The sequence below is a fragment of the Microtus pennsylvanicus genome, chromosome 10, assembly GCF_037038515.1.
Source record: "Microtus pennsylvanicus isolate mMicPen1 chromosome 10, mMicPen1.hap1, whole genome shotgun sequence".
NCBI lineage: Eukaryota > Metazoa > Chordata > Mammalia > Rodentia > Cricetidae > Microtus > Microtus pennsylvanicus.
Window position 1 is genome coordinate 61,268,745 of NC_134588.1, and position 19,798 is coordinate 61,288,542.

The 19,798-nt window shown below is 39.1% G+C and overlaps 1 pseudogene; it reads left to right on the top strand.

Annotated features, from left to right (window-relative positions):
• Nucleotides 1–18,044: 18,044 nt before the first annotated feature.
• On the top strand, nt 18,045–18,640 carry LOC142858298 (succinate dehydrogenase cytochrome b560 subunit, mitochondrial pseudogene; annotated as a pseudogene).
• The last annotated feature ends 1,158 nt before the right edge of the window (nt 18,641–19,798 follow it).

Here is a 19,798-nt window from a genome sequence, read left to right on the forward strand (position 1 = left end):
TTACCCCAAAATATTTTATATTATTTGAGGTTACTGTGGAAGGTGGTATTTCCAGTATTTCTTTCTCCGTCTGCTTGTCTTTTGTATTTAGGGAAGATATTGATTTTTTTGTGAGTTAATCTTATATCTAGTTACTTTGATGAAAGAATTTATACTGTAAGAGTTTCCTGGTGGAATTTTGGGGTCACTTAGATACTTTCTTTTCAATTTTTACCCCTTAATCTCTTTCAGTTCCTTTACGGCTCTAGCTAAGACTTAAGTACTATATTGTCAAAGTGTTACTGTTTCTTAATGTATTTTCTAACAAATACTGAAAACAGGAAAGACAGTCATACAATGTAGAGGGTTTGCTGGCCAATTAAGAGTGGTCTGCCAGGCATCTTGCTCTTCATAAATGTATTTGATGTCAGCGGAATGGTCAGCAAATGCCACCTGAAGCATGGAAGGTGCTTATCTCTGGCCATTTCTTCTCTTAGATCACGTCTAAAAGTATAACAAATTCTTTACTGTTTTTCCAAATCAGAGGAAATGTTTTTTAGCTGATTGGCCACATCCAGTACTTGGAGAAGACTTATCATTGCTTAGGAACCAGAAAGGAACACGGAAGTTGTTCGGTCCTTCTTCCACCTAAGGTGACATTGATTTGTTCCATTGAACAAATCAAACCTAAAAACATTGAATAATAGAAATTATATTGAAGATCATATTAAATAAATTTCCGGGGCCCTCCTGTATTTCAAAGATTATGTCCTTGGTAAACAAGCTCTAAATACCTGAGATATAAACACACGTTCATGGCTGACTGAAAGAACTTGTCATCATCCAGGTTCTGTGGAGAAAATTTCCTTACTAACCCATTCATAATATCATAGATGATGAGGGATGGTATTGTTACAGAGCCACCTTGATGATAAAATTCTTGAATAATTTGATATTATATTGTAAGTGAGGTTTCTGTTCCATGAAATGGAATTTTTTATAGGCATATTTTCTTACATGTGCTCATATAGTTAGTTTATACTGTTAGATATAAAAGATTATCTGGAATGTTAAGGCCTGCCTGTGTTATTTAATTTTAAGCTATTTTTAAACTTTGAATTAATTTATGATTTGAATAAAATTATCATTTCTCCTAGATAAATGCAAACAGCTGTCCTTTAAAAGTGTGCAGTTGTTATGTGCATTGTTTGGACTCTTTATTTTTATTTAAGAATAATTTTTATATAGAGATTCTGATCTGTTAACAGCAGGGATACTGTATCTTTTCATTACATGAATTAAAATATTTACCCACTTCCATTTTTGCTCTTTTATCTTGTTTATAGCATCTTTTTTGTGTGTAGAAGCTTAGTCTTTAATGTTGTTATATCAAATTTCAACAATTTTAGATATTGATTTATTCTCTGCTTTTATGGTTAGAATAGCTAGACAACTACTATATATATAACTATATATATAAAACATATATATGTATCATTGTAGTAAATAATTTAGCTTAATTTTACAAAAAACTTTGATTTGTGTTTTCCAAATAGATGTTTTTTTTCAGAGAAAATTAAATAATTAATCTTTTCTTTATGTTAGAAAGATAGTTTCTAATTTTCTTTTTCAATTCTGTTCTGTTATAATGTATGCTAATGTTATGTTTAAATTATATTTATAATGTGTTGTAAATTTTAGTAATGGCACACCACCCTAGTCACGGTTTCTAAATAAAACACCATGCCAAAGGCAACCTGGAGAAGAAGGGATTTATTTCAACTCTTAGTCCCTTCCTGAATGCAGTCAGGGAGTAACCTTGAGACAGGAACTGAAGGAGGAGGCCATGGAGGAGTGGTGTTTCTGGCTACCTCCTCATGGTTTGCTCAGCCTGTTTGTTTTCCTGCATACCCTCCCTAGGGGTAGCACCGTCTTCCATGAGCTGGGTGCTACCACCTTGATAATTAATCACGAAAATGCACTGCAGACTTGTCAATAGGGCAATCTTGTGGGGGCATTTTCTCAGTTGAGAGTCCCTCTTCCCAAAAGACGATAGCTTGTGTCAGGTTGACACAAAATCAAAAAGCACAACCCCCCCCCCCCCCACTGAAGCTTACATGACTTGGCAGCGCATCTCCAATACAGTTTTGTCAAGAGAAGATAAAAGGAATCATTCAGTCCTAGTGTGAAAAATCTGTGAATTCACATTGTAGTATATATAGGCAAGAAATCCCAGGAATTCCAGGAAGAATTGTGCAGTGGAGGATTATGGGATGGTAAATAATTAGCTGAAGTGTCCAAATGAGTATAGTACCAGGAGAGCATTCATTCTTTTGCCTCAGACACAGATTGGTGATTAACACTAGTGCGTTACAAAAGCTATGATTAAGGCTAGAGTCTAGTTCCAAAGTGTGATTGGCACAATCAGACTCCATATGTCCAATTAAGATACTCAGAAGCAAAACTCGTCAGAGTCATATTATGCACACAGCCAATTGCTGAGTAATATTCTTCTTCTATATCTTTCTAGTGTATAACTGGCTTGAAAAAGTAAATAGGATTGAACTCATTTAAATCTCAAATTTTCTCATCCTTGAAAAAGTGTAGACGGGCTTGGGGTGATGCTCAGAAAGCCAAGAAGTTCACATAACACACCCACCCACCCCCACATACCCACCAAATCCATGCACACATGTGTGCATATATATATACAATTATATACATACGTGTTTTGAAATTAATTTATTATAATGGGTCACTGAAATAACACAGTGGAAAAATCGCTTGATGCATCAGTCTGTAAAACTGACCTACTCTAATTATAGAAGCTTGTTTTGTAGGAATGGCGCATTCTTACTGCTCTGATTCTAAGGAAGGCACATGGCACAACAACTAGATATTTGCAATATTGTATTGTGTTTGGGGGATTATACCACTACTGTGTGTTTTCTACTAAGAAATGTATGAAGTACCCACTTTATGCCAAACATTAATATGAAGAAACATTGCTATGATATGGTATCCTTTTTCATATCTCATTAAAATAAAATGTTATTAAATTTAATTCAGATTAAAATAAAAATTATCTTATAGTTCTAGTCTGTTCATGCAAACAATTGAGATATCCTCAGTGTGATAAGAGATGTGAGGGGAGAGGAAAGCATTCCAAGATCACACAGAGTGTGAGCCATCTTGGGGAGGGACAGGAAAGATGAAGATGAAGTCAAGGAAGGTTCATTGATTGATGTTGCCTAAGGTGGACGCTGATGGAGAAGAACAACTTTACAGGTTATGAGGTAGAAGAATGCTTGGAAAAGAGGGAATTGTGAAAAGGAACTATATACTAACCTTGCCAACAGGATCCTCTAAGAGCAAGCGGTCAGTATGGGAATAAATATAAAAACTCCAGAGCACTGTTAAGGTAGAAGTGTGTTCAGTAGCTTTGCGCATGGAGCTGGATTTTAAAATTTGTCCTAAAAAGAATGGACTGATGGGGACAAGAACAGAATAAGTGATAGCAGCATTCTGGCTTTCCCTAATTAAAATTTGAGCTAAATGGATCCTGGAGGAAAAATAGTAGTGACAAAACCGACATTCTAAATTTCTGCTACCTTTGTTTTATATACATGTTTGTGTAGTATGTGTACTTGTCAATTATTTTGTAATATTTTTATCTTTAATTTTCTCATACATGCATTTATTGATATTTAAGAATTTCTTACAATGTGTTTTTATCATACTAATTCTCCATGTCTCTTCCTAGACTCACCCCCAGGTCCCAAAGTTCTCAAATTTTTTGAGTAGAATCCCTACATATCCAACTCTGTGTCTTTTCTTTCCAAATCAAGGTCAATTTGGGCTACTCAAATATTTTTGGATGTATAACTTTCCACTAAAGTGTGGTCAGCTTACTGGCAGGAAAGGGGTTACAAAACTCCTTGAGAAAAATAACCTTTTCTCTTCCAGTAGTTAAGATTGCAATAGCTTCTCACCTAGTGGTAGAACTTTGAGTGAGTCTCTTCCCATGATGGGATTCGATCTAGTTTGGGCTTGCATGGGTTTTGTCCATGCTGCTACAACCACGTTCATATGTCCATCTGTTTTGCTGTATCTGGAAGACACCACTCCTTGTAGTTATCTACACTCTCTGGTTCTTGCACTCTTTACACCCACCTTCTACCATCATCCCTGAGCCTCTGGAGGGAGGTGTGGTATATATATTCCATCAAGGGTTGAAAATTTTGTACACTTTGGCCAATTATGGGTTCCCATGTTGACTGTCACCTCTTGCAAACAGAAGCTGTATAAGAGGGTTGGGAGATCTCTTAGACTATGAATATAAGAAGAAGTTGTTAGGAGTTAGTCTAATATTACGTTGACTTAGCAGAAGAGCCCTAGGCTTTTTCCTAAAGTCTTTAATATGTCTTGTCACAGATTTTTGGCTCAATAATTCTTCCAACTATGGATTTTATTTTGTGGAGAGAGTCTTAAATTCAATCAAAAAGTAGTTGAATACTCATGTGAAATTTATTTCACCGTTGTGCCAGAGGTCAAGGTCTTCTCAGGGCAATAGCTACTGTAGCTTTCAGGGCTCACAGCTGGGTAAGAATGATGCTTGCTCCCTTCTCTGGCAAGGAACATAGTCCCTCCCAGCAACATGAAAGCTAGGCAGCAGGGATGAAGCTTCAAAATCAGTTCAAGCTTGATTTCTGCATGTTCTATGACTCAAATATACGATATTTTCATCAATAGGTTCTTATTGTTATGTTATGGAAAATAACCAAGGACACTGGCCTGTTCTATGACTCAAATATATGATATTTGAGTTCTATGACTCTATGTTATATGAGTTATATGACTCTATGACATGTTCTATGACTCAAATATATGATATTTTCATCAATAGGTTCTTATTGTTATGTTGTGGAAAATAACCAAGGACCTGTGTGTAATATGTGGGTGTCTTTGGGATCTCACTGTCTATTGAATCATAGAGAAGTAACACATTTCTGGCATTGGATGCTTTTGTTGTTATTCTTTGATATCTAATAGGGATGTTGTTGCCATATTGCAGAATAATTCCATTTTAATTATTTTTAATACATGTGTATAGATACATTTTAGGAAGTTTCTACAGCAGTGGGTTTAAGTTCTTAGTGTTGTTTATCCTTCCCAGTTTCCCTCTTCTACTCTGCTTTCTCCTCATCTACCCCAATTTATTCCCTCTTAGCTCTTTATACTAGTGCATTCTGCCCCCACCTCCTTAAAATCTTTATGAGACACATTTTGATAGGTAGTTATAGCCAACTTAGAATTCACTGTGTAGACTAGACCAGCTTGTATTTGTGGTTATCCGTTCTCTCTCCCTCTGAGTTCCAGAGTAATAGGTGAAGCTCAATAATTTTATATTTAATGAATATGTTTTATACTATATGAATAAGTAGGCTGAGAAATATGTTAAATGTTATTGTCCCAGTTCTTAAAACATGTGAGGTTTCTGACTTGCCATAGCAGAACCAACTTTCGAGAAGTTATTTAGCTAAGGATATGAAGGAGGGAAAATTACCCTAAATTATCTGAATATTCCCAATACAGTCCTTAGATACAGGAAGGTCAAGTAGTATTGGAGATGTGATGACAGTAACAATAGGTAATAGTGACTCTGGCAGAAGCCCAGGAATCAAAGAGACTTCCAGAAGCAAGAAAAGGCAAGATAAGAGTTGCCCCCTGCCACCTGCAGTGCGAACCGGCACCAGTGTCATACTCAAAGGCTTTGAGTTTTAGTCAGTAAAAAGATTTCCAGCTTCTGGGTTCCAGAACTGTAAATGAATACATTTGTTGTTAAGGTACCACACTTGTGGTAATTTATTACAATGTAACAGGAAACTGCTGTCCTACACAAATGCATTTAGGAGAAGGATGGATGACTGTTTGAGCTTGGGAGAGATATAGTATCCTGGTGTCCATTTTTCTACCTACTGGGAGGAATGTTTTCTGATCGTTTTTATGTAGCAGTTATTTCCAGGGCCAAATGACATTTTTTTTCCAAATGAGATTTGAATCCCTTCTTTTATGCCAAAGAATATTCAGTTCATTATAGAAGCAATAAAGACATGATCCAAAGAGAAGTAATAAAGACATGATCCAAAGAGAAGCAGCGTAAAGACCAGGCTCTGAGAAGTATGGAGTAATCACACAGCCACAGTGGAAATTTGAAAAATAACTCTCCCAGAAAAAGCCAAGATTAAGAATAAGGTTAGAGGGTGTTCAAAAGATAAACTAGAGGCCACATATCAAAGATTCTGGAGAAAGGGTATAGCCTATGAGATGGGAAAGGGATGGGAGGACCAAGAGGAAGTCCAGACTAGTCAGCCCTTCCCATCAGCAAGAGCAGAGCATCTGCCTCGCTCATTAATCCAGCTCCAGTACTGCCACAAGAGGGGCTGGTGCTCCCAATGCCCAGCCAGTTGCCACTAGTGCTTGCTTACCTTTGCTGCCCTGACAAAATTCCAACCTACAGAACTCGCCAAGGTGTGCTCTACAGAAGTGACTTACTTAAACTAAGTGAGCTATAGTTAATTCCCAGTGGCAAATCATATGGCAAATTGAGAGGTCAGTTAGGATACTCCACCTTTTAGGTATGAACGGTAACAAGGCTGACTCTCTGTTTAAGCTACACACTGCACAACCCACTAAGCACTGCACCCAGTGGAAATGACTGGTGAAAGAAGAGGAAATTGCATCTTGTTAGTGGAGTATTTTCTTTGGTACATGGACAAAATCCATTGAATTCCAATTTATTTATTGTTTGATTGATTTTGAAACAGGGTTTTTCTCTGTAGCCCTATTGGACCTGGAATTCTCTACGCAGTGCGGGCTGACCTCAAGCTCAGAGATCCTCCAGCCTCTGCCTCCTGAGTACACAGCTTCACCGCTGATCTTTCACGCAGAAGTCCCCCATTTTCTGCCTTTATGAGTGGCAACGAGTGTGCCTGCCTTGCATGTATCTGTCCTGCTCACCAGGAAGATTGAGACCAAAGGAGAACAATGCCAACGCGGTCACTGAACTCCAGGAGACCAGTGACTTGGCTCTGTGTGAGTAAAATGTCAGCGCCTTGGATTTGACTCCTGTGCATGCTGATTCTCTGTGCTCTGGCCCTTCAGGTTTTCTATAGACACTTGCAAACAATCTGTCATCTCCACAGCAGACAAAACAACCAAAAAGGATCCTTCATGAGCTGGAGAAGCTCATTTTTTTTGAAGTCCCTCTACTCTGTCTTGACAAGGACAGCATCTGACCTGCACGATGAATACTAACAGAGGCCGCTGGCTGAGCTCAGAGGCCACAGAGTCAGGGATGCCTACAATCACATAGCACAGAGGGATGGAGCACCCGGAGTGATGCTGCCTCCTTGTAAGGAGCAGGGGAGGCTGCAGGAAGTAGCTGGAACTTTGCCTGTTAACCTAACGTGGCTGTAGGATTCAGTAAGTGAAAGAGGGGAGTGTCGCAGGACCTGGCAGAGTCTCTGCTAAACTTCAGGGGATGCTGCTGGCTGAGAGCAAATCCTGAAAGGATCTGAGCCTGTGAGATACTGGAAAGGGTGTGTGTGTAGGATTATAGCACAATTCTCTCTAAAATACTATTAATAAAAAAAGAGCTGGAACCTGTTGTGATGTAGGGTTAAACTCCCTGAAGACTTTGCTTGGCCTTGACTGCCCACACCCCAGCCTCCCCCGCCACTGCCCTCACATTTCTGAGATGTCCCTTGTGCCGAATTCTTATTCAACTTCAAACTGACAAACTGTTTTTAATCTTTTCCTTCCATCCAGCCTGGAGATTGGGAAGCAAAAATCAATACTAGTTGGCAGGTGATCAAGCTGCTTCAGACTGGTGTGAGGAGAGAGCACAGAGTGGGAGCAAGAGGACAGGAGGAGGGGAGCCGAGGGGGGCTGCAGGAGGGAAAGGAGTTTGACTAAGTACCATGAATTACTGGCTGGAGGGCCAAAGGGCTGTGATTTCTCTGGCCTTGAGCAGGGGACCCTGGGAATGCCATTAGAACAATCAGGTCATAGGCTCACAGCTGTGGAGGTGCTTTTGGAGAGAGGCAGGAAGAGAAGAGCTTTCCTGAAGCTCGAATGGGAGGCAGGTGGGGATGGAGAGAGCTGGGAGGGCAAGACTGGAGGGCTCAGTCTCTCTGGAGCATCCTTGAAGTAAAGGCTTGACAGCATTAGCACCATGCCAAGAGGCTGGTATTGCCTTTTGAAAAATAAACAAGATAAACATTGGCATAACTCAGTTTAAAAAATAGTGCTAAGACATACTAATGGGATGGTAAATAATAGGATAGCAGGGGAGGATGTTCTAGGAAGCCTTGCAGAAGCCAGCCTGATCCTCTTTTCTCCTTTTGCGGTCACGGTTTAGAATCTCAGGATCAACTTGTGACTGTGAGATCCAAATTCCTTCTTTACAGGACCTGAGCCTTGGCTCTTGTACAATCCGTAATGGCGGAACTTGTATATGTGTATGGGTGTTCACGTGTATGCAGCCACAAGTGTGAATGTGCACATGTGTATGGACATTTATGTTTGTGCATGTGTATGACTATGTGTGTATGGAGGTCAGAGGTCAACGCTGGGTATCCTTCCTCAGCAGTCATGTGCCTTGTCATTTGAAGACAGAATCACTCATTTAGGACTTGTGGATGTCTGATTCAGATAGGCAGATGGTCAGGGAACCCCAGAGGACCCCCGTCTTTGTCTTCTTAGAGTCGGGAATTCAAATGCACACCATGCAGTCATTCATGTGTATGCTGGGGATCAAACTCAAGTCCTTTTTTTTTTGTGCAGCAAGAACTGAGTTATCCCCTGTTGCTGAATTTGCTTTGATTCAAGCAGGATAAACTCCCAACAATAAGGCATCTTTTTACTCATGTATCCTTCACAATGACCCAGGAACCCTCAGGAGATTGAATAGAGTACATTTTAAATTTGAGAATTTGAAGTTTCCGTCCCTTCTTTGTGATTAAGATTGTTCCTTATTTTACAACCACTAAATAACTATACAAGGATCCTAGTCTAATGATAATATTGTAGATTTTTAAAGGTTTCAATTTTAAGCCAAGATGCTCATTTAAATTTCGACAAGAAAGGTTTCTTTGATGAGAGGTGGGAGTTACACTTAACCTGCTCATATAAAGTTAAGATTTAGAAAGTAGTAAGGGCTGGTCTAGCAAAGTGGCTATTGTAGAGGATTTTCCAAGGTCTGTGACGTCACTAGCTATTAGCCATGTCAGAGGAGCAGCAGATGGCAGCTGGCTTCAGGGAATCATCCTATCAGGAAAAAAAGCCCTGATGGGTGAATTTTGGATAGGCAAGACCTTGAGAGCCTTGGCCTCAGAATATTTCTTGGTACTGCTGTGTCTTTGTATGTTTGTAGATGCCATTTTTCTCTGGTATCTGGCATGGTGTGAATGGGTGTGGGGAGATTCCAGTGCTCTTAATGCGGTATGATCATCTCTTAGCTATATCCTGTTCTGCTGGGCATTTTTACTTGTGGATTATTATGAAGATTATTTTATCTTAACATGTACTGTTTAACTGATAATAATAATGGTGGTTTAAATGGAGTTTTGATGGTTGAAAATAAGTACGAAGAAGTGTCCCACAGCTATAACTCGTTCATTTCTATCAAGGAGTTGCATAGACCGTAGCTTAGGTTCATGATTAAGAGAAACAGCTGAGTACCAGTTCCTAGCTAGCTTAAATTCTTTCAATCTTAATGTTGAGAGATGTGTTCACAGGTTTCAGAGTGCGTCATAGCTGAAACAAAGTCTTAAATTGATTTCAAGTTAGGTTAAGATGTTTTGATCATAGCTTTGAGGTAAAAAGAAACTTTAAAAAACCTTAGAAAATAACAGAAAATAATCTAAAATTCACAAGGGCACATAGCTGAGTGATAGATTCATTAAAGTTAGGAATCAGAGACAAAGCAGCTAATCTAACTTCCATGATAGTTAGCTAATCTAACTTCCATGGTAGAATGGGTTAATGACCAAAGGCTATGATTAATTCTTTGTGCCCATTTCTACCCTTAGCTTTCTGATATAAAAGCTGTTGATGAGTGGGTATGCATCCTGAGGATTCAAAATAGAGACGACTGATTCTTTTTATATATAAAAGTTTAGATTTATGAGTCTTTTTTATTGATTTTTGTTGAATTCTACCTTTTTGTCTGCTCCTCTCCCTGCCTCCTGCCTACCCTTCAACCCTTCTCCAAGGTCCCCATGCTCCCAATTTACAAGGGAGATTTTGTCTTTTTCTACAATCCATGTAGATTAGATCTATGATTCTTTTAAGATTTCTTATAAAATTACCTTTCAAGATAAGTAATAAAATGATTGGTCCTTTCTTTGTAACTGCAAAATACAGCCCGCCAACAAAAGAACTGGTGAGAAAAAAATACAGTTTTTGCTCACACTGTTAATCTATAACAAGTTGCTTGGACAAGAATGTATATAGGCTCTTGGGACTTGTTTTTCACCTGTAATATGTAAAATTTTTAATCATGTAAGTGATATGGAAAATATGCTGTTTTTTATTTGTATTCGTTGTATCATTCACTTCAAAATAAGATGTACCACCCTGTAATTTTTATGTTGCTTAGAAGATTCTACCAGGGTACATAAACTGTAAGAAAAAAAATAAAGTTAGAAGGAAAACATCAAAAAGGAGAGAAAGAAAATACCAGTAAAGATTAGATGAATAAAGAAAAAGTCAGAAGGAATCATCATGAGAGTGTGTGTGTCTTTTCCTTTACTTCCTCAGATAAAAAGTCTCAGTTTGCTGGCTCCATTGAATCCCCATCAAGCCTTATGCTGCTGGAGGCTGATCTTCATAACAGTGGTACTCTAGAAACTGGCTATGTTTTCAGTCCTGAGTATTGCATTCTTTCTGTTGAATGAATCTTAGGTCCTATTAGATAGTTGTTTGGTTCCACCAAGATGTCAGTGTCATTTATTGCGGTTTTGTGTATATCTTGCCATGCAGGTTATTATTGTGCTTCAAAGATATTTTCCATGAGTAGCAATCCTATTTAAGGAAATTCAAACATTGAAACACACAGAAATAGACTAAATTGTCACATACCTGCTGGGCCAGGGAGCTGGAATTGAGTACAGTGGTCAATAATTTGGTATTTATGAAGCAAAATACAAAAATATCATGCCATATCCCAAGAGAAAACTGGAGCCAGGCTCACTGTTTGAAAGTAAGGAAATGAATGCAGCTCCTACTGGTAACTCATTTTAAAAAGTCCAACCAAATGTTAGTATCATTATCATCATCCTCACCATCACCACCGCCACCACCACCACCACCACCACCACCACCACCACCACCACCACCACCACCACCACCACCATCATTATTTTCCTCCTTTTCATCTTGTTGCCAAGATCTTGGTTTATAAAGAAAAAGATGCAAGTCTGGAAAAGTATCAGACAGCACAGGACTACAGGGCCATGTTTGTATTTGTGGAGGCCCAAAAATGTAAGCCTATTTCCCCACGTTGTCTGGAGGTCAGAGAGTTTCAGCTTGCTCAAAGTTGTTGTTATTTCATCCTGACCAAAAGTCAGAGAATTGGAACTTCTATTACTCCAAGGTGATTGTCTGTTTCTACCTCAAACAAAGGTCCCCACCTTGATTCAGGTCAGAAAGTTCTACTCTCTCAAGGTTAAAAGGTGTGCCTAACAGCCAGACCTTGTATTTCAGGTATAGAGAAGTAGATCTGTTTCTACCTCAAACAAAATCTAAAGATCCTACTAAGTTCCTACTCTGTTAAGGAGATAGCTATGGGTTACACCCAGGAAGTAGTTTGCATCCAGAACGTTTTGGTTGAAGATGTGAGTGTTACTTATCTCATTCTAGCTACAGAATGTTTAACTAAGAATGTAGCCAGCAACCTTCAACTAGTATGTTCATGTCCTTGTATCATATTCCTGCAGTTTTTTTTATTATACTCCTAACTCTTGGGGTCGGGGTATTTTAAGCAAATGGAAATTAAACACGGGCAATTTCAGTATTCACTGCAACTCCCTTCTGGTACTATCCCTATGTTTTCTATTTTAGTGATTGCTTCTTCATTCTGTTTACTATTTTTCTAATTCCCATGCCCCTACCCTGGTAAGAGGTATTTTTTGTTGAAGCTGGTCTCTGACATGTACTTTGTCACTTTAATATTCTGTACTGACTACTGGGTACACCATGAAATGATAGAAGACAGAAGCACTGAGCTGATAAATTCATATCAGAATGGAGCAAGATTTGAGGATGTGGGGGAGACGAAGCTGCAAGAATAGCAGAGTCATTGATTCCAGAGAGGGGGGAGTTTTTTTTAAAAAAAATTTTTTTTATCTTTTTTTTTTATGTGCATTGATGTTTTGTCATGGGTTTTGGATCTCCTGGAACTGGAGTTACAAACACTTGTCAGCTACCATGTGGGTTCTGGGAATTGAACCTGGGTTTTCTGGAAGAGCAGTCAGTGCTCTTAACCAGTCAAAAAAAGGAAATCTTAAGAAAGTAAGAAGAAAAATTTCAAGAATTCAAGAAAATAAATTTTAAAGAAACACAACGAAGTATGTGAAAAATCAAATGCTCAGTTAGTTCAAGCTCCAGTGAAATAAATTTCATAGACAACTTGAATACCATTTAAAATAAATAATATGTGTCACATATGCAGATGAATGAAAATATATGCACTGAAATGAAAAAGAGGATATTAAAGATCACATTAGTGGTGTTTATATAAAAAGAATCTATTTCAGTGCATGTAATTAAAAAGTTAAATATCAATTACAATTATGGGAATTCAACAGGCAGAAGTCTTTAGATTCAAAGAGAACATTAATGTAATGAAAAACTATGAACACCAACTCTAGAAAGAACAGAAAATAAGTCCACCAGCAAGCAGTTCAAAGGCATGTAGGATACATTTCCAGTTCTATCAATGGGGGATTAGAGCAAAGAATGGTGGAGAAAGAAGGAAAGAATTCTGAGACAGTGTCTCCAACATGTAATGTGTGTGTCTACGTAAGAATTTCATACTGAACATGAAATCTAATTTCACCAGGGAAAGGCAAACTGTCTTTAAAAGTGCACCAAAAAAAGATGGGAAGATGAGAAGATGACTCTGGAGGTAGCACAAGCCTGAGTATCTGAGTTGGATCCTCAGAAATGAACATTAAGAAGTCAGATGTGGTTCTTCACATCTGTAATTCCAGCACTCTTGTGGTGATATGCAAGTTGAAAACAGGAGAATTACTTCAAAGCTCAAGGGTCTGGTAGCTTGGTGTACATGGAGTTGCAGAAACAGATGGGACCCTTCTTCCCTGAGTGGAAGGAGGAGGGTGAGTCCAGAGAATTACCCTCTTATCATTGCACACATGGAACACCCATGCTTTCATATGCAGACAAGATCGATAAATTTAAAGATGGGCAAAAGACTTGAGAAAGTATTTTCCAAGTAAGAAAATCTGCTTGGGTATAAAGTGGTCATGTGCATAAGACTTGGTCCCTATCAGGCAGCACTGTTGGGAGGTGATGGATCATGAGGGCTCTGACCTAATCAGTGGGTGAATACATCAATACATGCACACTGATAGACTGTTGAAAAGATGTGCCTTACTCTGGATTATTTCCTATCTTTCTGCTTCCTGATTGAAATAAACATCTTTAACTTGGTGCACACCTCTTGCTGGATTGTTCTCCTTCAGCTCAGGAAAAAAAAATGGAGCCAAGTAGCAGGGTTGAAACCTCTGAGGCCATCAACGAAACCTCTCCTCCTTTAAAGTGTCTCATTCAGCTATTTCTGCATAGAAACAGAGTAAACACAATATCTAAGTGACTAGAAGTTATGAAAAAATTAACATTATTATTTATCATAGAAATGTGAACTAAAGTTATGTTCTGTAACACATAATCAGAATACCACTAATTAAATTGTCTGATATTTTAAGTACTATGTTGGACATGGCATAAATATGGGTTATTCAACCATGCAATTATTTTGGCATTAAATACTAAATAAAAAAAATATACAAGGTAGGATCCCGCACTTCTATTTAGATGTACATGGTAAATAAGTGCATGTGAACATCTAGAGAAGCTGTGGTCCATTACTAAATGAAAGGAGGGTAACCCTGGCATAGCTAGCTGTATTAGCATGAATACATATATGTACAGATCAAAGGACAATAGGTGTCCATCTATGACAACCATATTTCAGGTGATAGTTTAATAGAAGAAAGGAAGGTGATTTTGTAGAGTATTGTATTTAAAAACCTACAGGAAATAAGGGAAATTAAGGTTTATTAAGAATGATGAGTCAGTCACTTATGAATCACCACTGCTCATTACTTTTGTGTAGAGCTGAGATTTTTCTTAATTTAGCATTAGGATTGGAAGGGAGAAATGCAACATTCAAACAGGAGTAAAAAAATCATTAGTTACTAAGAAAGAACTCTGTTCTTTTGACTACCAAGGTATCTTCTTGGACAATTAACAGATTTAACTCAGTTTCTTGTTAAGCTGTTAGACCTCCTTTCTTTTAGTAGGTAGAGAGAACTTTATGGGATGCTGGTCACTTTGCCTTCATGAGAAAAGAACCCATCAGGTTCTTAGGATGGACCCTGTCTTAAATGAGTGTGCACTACCAAGATGGTTTCTTGTACCATCTTTAATAATGGACCTGGCTGCAACATGTCAAGTCACTAAGAGCACCTGACTGAATCCACATCGATGACGAAACTCTATCTACAAGGGGCTGACCTTTTAATTCTTCCTTCCTGGACCTCTTTCTGGATGCTCTGTTCATTTGGGTGCTATCAGCTTCTTTCTGAGCCTCACCTTTTGCCCTGATTCTGTTAGGCACCAGGCTTTGTTTATCCTGCTTTTAAAACATCCTTTGAGCCTACTGTATATTCTGCGATCTACTGCCACAGCTTTGTTTCACACACGTGTGATTTCCTGTCCGCATTCCTTTGTGGGGCCCCTCCAGCTGTCCCATCGATAGAAAGCCCCCTTCTTCTGGATCAATGCTTGTCACATATCTAACCCCTTTGTTCAGGACCCAAAAGTACCTCTGTGGACCTCCCCTCATGGCATCTTTCCTGCTGAGGGCTTTTCTCCAGGAATTCATTTCTAAGATATTATTTGTAGTTGATTTGGGATGGTAGTTCTTGACCACAAGTCCCGCATCTTGTATCCAGAATGCAGTTGCTCTCACCCTTATTGCTGATGGAGGTACACCTGTTGACACAGCTGTCTCTCTGTTTTCAGACTCTAAGCAGGTATCTCTTTCGGAACCCATCTACAATAGATGAAAATGAGATACCCAAGACTTTAGAAGGAATGTGTTAAGCTCTCCAAGTGGTGCTCTTATTTTTCCTCTTCTCACTAGGCTCAACGTGTAAAGAAAGTATTGCCTGTGATTCCCTAGTGCTGATGGGTTGGGGCGGCAGGAATTGCACAACAAACTAAATCTCTCTCCAAAGAATCATCTCGTGGGGACTTTTTCGCTTTAGGTTACTTATTAGAAAGGGTGGTGTAAGCAATAAAGAAAACGTTCTAATGAAAATTAAATCCCTATGGGGAGAAATGCTCTGCCAGTTTTTGTTTGTTGGTTATAAAGAAATATATTGAATACTGCCTGTGTGTCATATTTCTTGGTGTCCAGTGACAAGGGGACATAGTGGAAATCCATATTCAGTCCTCAGATGTGAGAATTTTATGGTTTCAAAATTTGGCCAATCAACTAGCATGAATGAATTTGTTCATTCATGTCTGTATACATAAAAAAACATGCATTAGCCTATGGTTACGTAGAAGACTTGATTATTTTTCCCTGTGTGTTATTGAAACACTCACAGTAGTATATCCCATTTCATGAGACTTCTGAGAAAGAATCCCTCAATTGTTTTTGAAACTGTGGCAAGAAATTTTATGGGGAAGGAAGATGTGCAATCCTTCTATCTTTAACTGCTTCATAAAATACAGTACATAAACTTCTTTAGATTTTTAATTTTCTGAAAACTTTCCTTCAGAGCTACTAGCATGGAAATTGCAGACTGATATCATTATTTATTCTTTAGCTTATGACACTTAGGGTTCATTTGTATTTCCTCAAAGACAGTGTTTGCCTCACCATCACACCCAGTGGTTTTGTTCACCATTTTCACATTTGACCTTTCTCTGATGGGAGAGCTCTGACTATCCTGCTTCAAAGGCTCCTCTGAATTCTATGCCTTTTTTTTTTCTTATTGAGTATTATTTCTTGCTTCCTTGATCAGGATAGTCTTCTGCCCATGTCATGGGTGTTAGTGATTGCTTTAGTTCTGCCCATGCTTCTCTTCTCTTCTCACTGTATACTCAACCACTATTACTGTGTACATATCACAGGTACATCTCACCTGTCTTAAATCAAATACAGTTAACCATGCTTTAGCCACGCCCGGGAACCTTCACATGGATTTCTTGCAACCATCTTAATATAAACCCATCTCCGACAGAACCTATCTTTTACCTTTAACACATTTCTTTCCCTATGACTACTTTTTGATCTGGTCTGTCTGTGACGCCAATCCTGAGAGTCACCCCAAAGCTTGCTTCACTTCTTCCTTCCAGTTCTCAAATCTTTCTCACCAAGTTTTAGCTGATGCCTTCCTCCATCGTCTCTGCAACTCTATCAGTTCAGTCTCATCAGTTCTTGATGTAAGCAAAGCTGAATCCCTCCACTAGCTCCCAGCAGTCCCTGACTAGACAAATTGTCCCTCAAACTCAAATACTCACTTATTGCTTCAATATACCTTTATCTGTTAATTACTGCTTTCGGGATGAGGTCCAGGATCTTCTACATCCAAAGTGGGGCTCTTTTCCCCTAGTGGCCTCTCTCTGACTTTCTTCTTCTTTCAGTTTCTATCTTAGTATGATACAGTCTTTCATAGCATTTAAAACTCTTTCAGTTTGCATTAACTTGTCTTGCTGTTTTATGCACATAAGCATTTCTGCTTACTGTCTCCTTTACTCAGAATTACTTTCATCAAATATTATCTCATCTCATTAGCCTGGTAAGAAAGTACAGTAATTTTAAGACCCTAATTTCAGTGTCACCTAATTTTAGAGCAATACCTGGCCCTTTACCAGGATAATATGATCTCACTGTCCAGTGTGACTCTCATGCGCTTTTCTGTGTCCCTCTTAGCAGACTGCTTTGAGATAATAAAATTTATTATTGAGTCATTTATTAATTATGGTCTCCATCAATAAGGCAGTCAGGATAATGGCTCCCCAAAGATGCCTAGAGGTTAATCCCCAGAACTATAAATAGGTACATTGCATTGAGAAAAATAGGTTTGTAACATCTGATCTTCAAATAAGGAGATTAGCTGAGATTATCCAAATTGGCCTAATTCAGTCACAGGGACTCAAAACGAGAATAATGTAGAAAGTTACAAGTTATAAAGACGTGAGAAGCAAGGACAGAGTGAGGAATGACTCTTCCCTGGGAGCTTTAAAGATGGGAGGACTCCAGAATCCAGGAGTACACTCAGCTTCTAGGTTTGGTACAGACATAAGGCATAGATTGTCTCCCAAAGAAACACAGCATTATAGACAACTTGATCATAGCCCCTGCACATTCTAGTTAGACTTCTGATCTCCTGGATTCTCAGGTAATAAATTTGTGCTGGTTTAAGTTGCTCTATCTGTACTGCTTTATTAGAATGCCATAGAGAACCTCCAGGAACCTAGTTCCTTGGGTCTCATGCCTGACACTTGATAAATATTTAATATTTTTATATTGAACAATGATGTCTGGATCACAGTTACTAAGGGAATTCAGAGTGTGATTTCCATGTGCGCATGGGCAAAGCCTTGATGTGGAAAAGTGTAATTATGTTACTAGTCACAGCATAATGGAGTTGTGTGGTATGGTCAGTGCCATTGACTTTACCTTGTAAGAAATGCAAAAAGACAGCAGAGCCATGCTTAATAGTAAGGCAAAATGACTCAAGATGACTGTGCTCTTGCTGTGACGTGTTGGCCATCATGGCCTCCGAATCCACCTTAATTCTCAGCACTGTCTCACAAATGCTGTTCCTCTGGGAACCACAGGCAAAGAAGAGATGGAGTGAGTCTAGAATAAAAACGCGAGTTCAAAGTGCCCTGTTTCTCCCCTAACGCTATAAATAGTTGATCTCTTCCCATGGCAATGTCTGTTTGCCACTGTGGCGCTCGTATGGCCTCAAGAGGAAGGGACCTCTCTTTTGGACCTGTTGGTACTGCTGCTTCTTGGAAACTTTTGAGTCTTATCTGATGTCCCTGTGTTTGGGAACAGCATTCATCCACACAACTAAGTTTGTGCTTGTCTTCCCTCCCATGTACCACATGTGGAATGGGATCCGACACTTGATGTGGGATCTAGGAAAAGGCCTGGCGATCCTCCAGGTCCAGCAGTCTGGAATGGCTGTCTTGGTTCTTACTATGCTGTCCTCTGTAGGACTGGCAGCCATGTGAAGAGCTGAAATTCCCAGCATTGTCCTATACATCATCACACCGATTTATATTCCTGTTTATTGCCACTCTTATTGCCAGCCACCAAAGTTCCCCTGATTTGCTTAGATGTCACGTGCTTCAGATCCCATCGAGCTCAGTAGACACTTAAAGAACTCAGTAGACACTTAAAGGCTGTTTTTCCTGGGCCCAGGCCCTTCCTCCCTCTCCACATTTGACTCTGATTTGTGCAAGGGTCTGCTTTCAGCTCCTTCTTTCTGAGACAGTGGAAATCATGCCAGTTCTGGGGCTGCCCTGGGTGCCACTGTCTGTAGGCTGCTGGCTTAAAGGACAGCTCTGTTCATTGGTCAGCTCAGGGCCTTTAGCACCCACACAGTGGGACTGAGAGAAGAGAGGTGGAGGTGGAGGGAATTGCTCTGTCCAGCTAGGAGATACAGAGTGAGTTGGATCTTGGATGCTCATGCTTGGGAAAAAGATACACAGCTTTTGATGGATAAGGAAGATCCAAAAAAAAAAATTGTTTTTTTTTTTGCTTTATTTTTTGTTCTGTTTTTCACTTCTAGTGAAACACACCTTTAATGTCATGTTTTCTGATCTAAATTCTTGTACTGTATTTCTTTGGCAAAATTTAAAATACTACTCATTTCAAAAAAAATTAAGGCAAAAAACAATGTTGTAGGAGGCCACTTATTCCATTCCCAGCTACCCAGAACCAAAACAACCACACAGAAATTGTATTAATTAAATCACTTCTTTGCCCATTAGCTCTAGCTTCTTACTGGCAAAATTTTACACCTTAATTTAACCCATTTATATTAATCTGTGTATTGCCACGAGGTTGTGGCTTACTGGGTGAAGTTCCAGGGACTGTCTACTGTAGGGCTATATGGCTTCTCTCTAACTCCGCCTTCTTTCTCCCAGCATTCAGTTTAATTTTCCCCATCTAGCTCTACTCTGCCCCACCAGCCCAAGCCAGTTTCTTTATTCATTAACCAATAAAAACAACACATAGACAGAAGGACCTCCCACATCAAAACAGTGTGGTCTAGACATAACACAGGGCACAGCTTATCTTTCTTGTGTACAGATCTTAACTCAGGAAAGTAAAAAGAAAACTGGCATGTGAGGATACTTGAAACAGCATAGATTATGAAAGCGGCTAAGACAGACTTCATAGACACTCAAGATGTTATGACAATACATAAAGGAGGGTGATCATGGTGACACACACCTGTAATCTCAGCACTCATCAGGC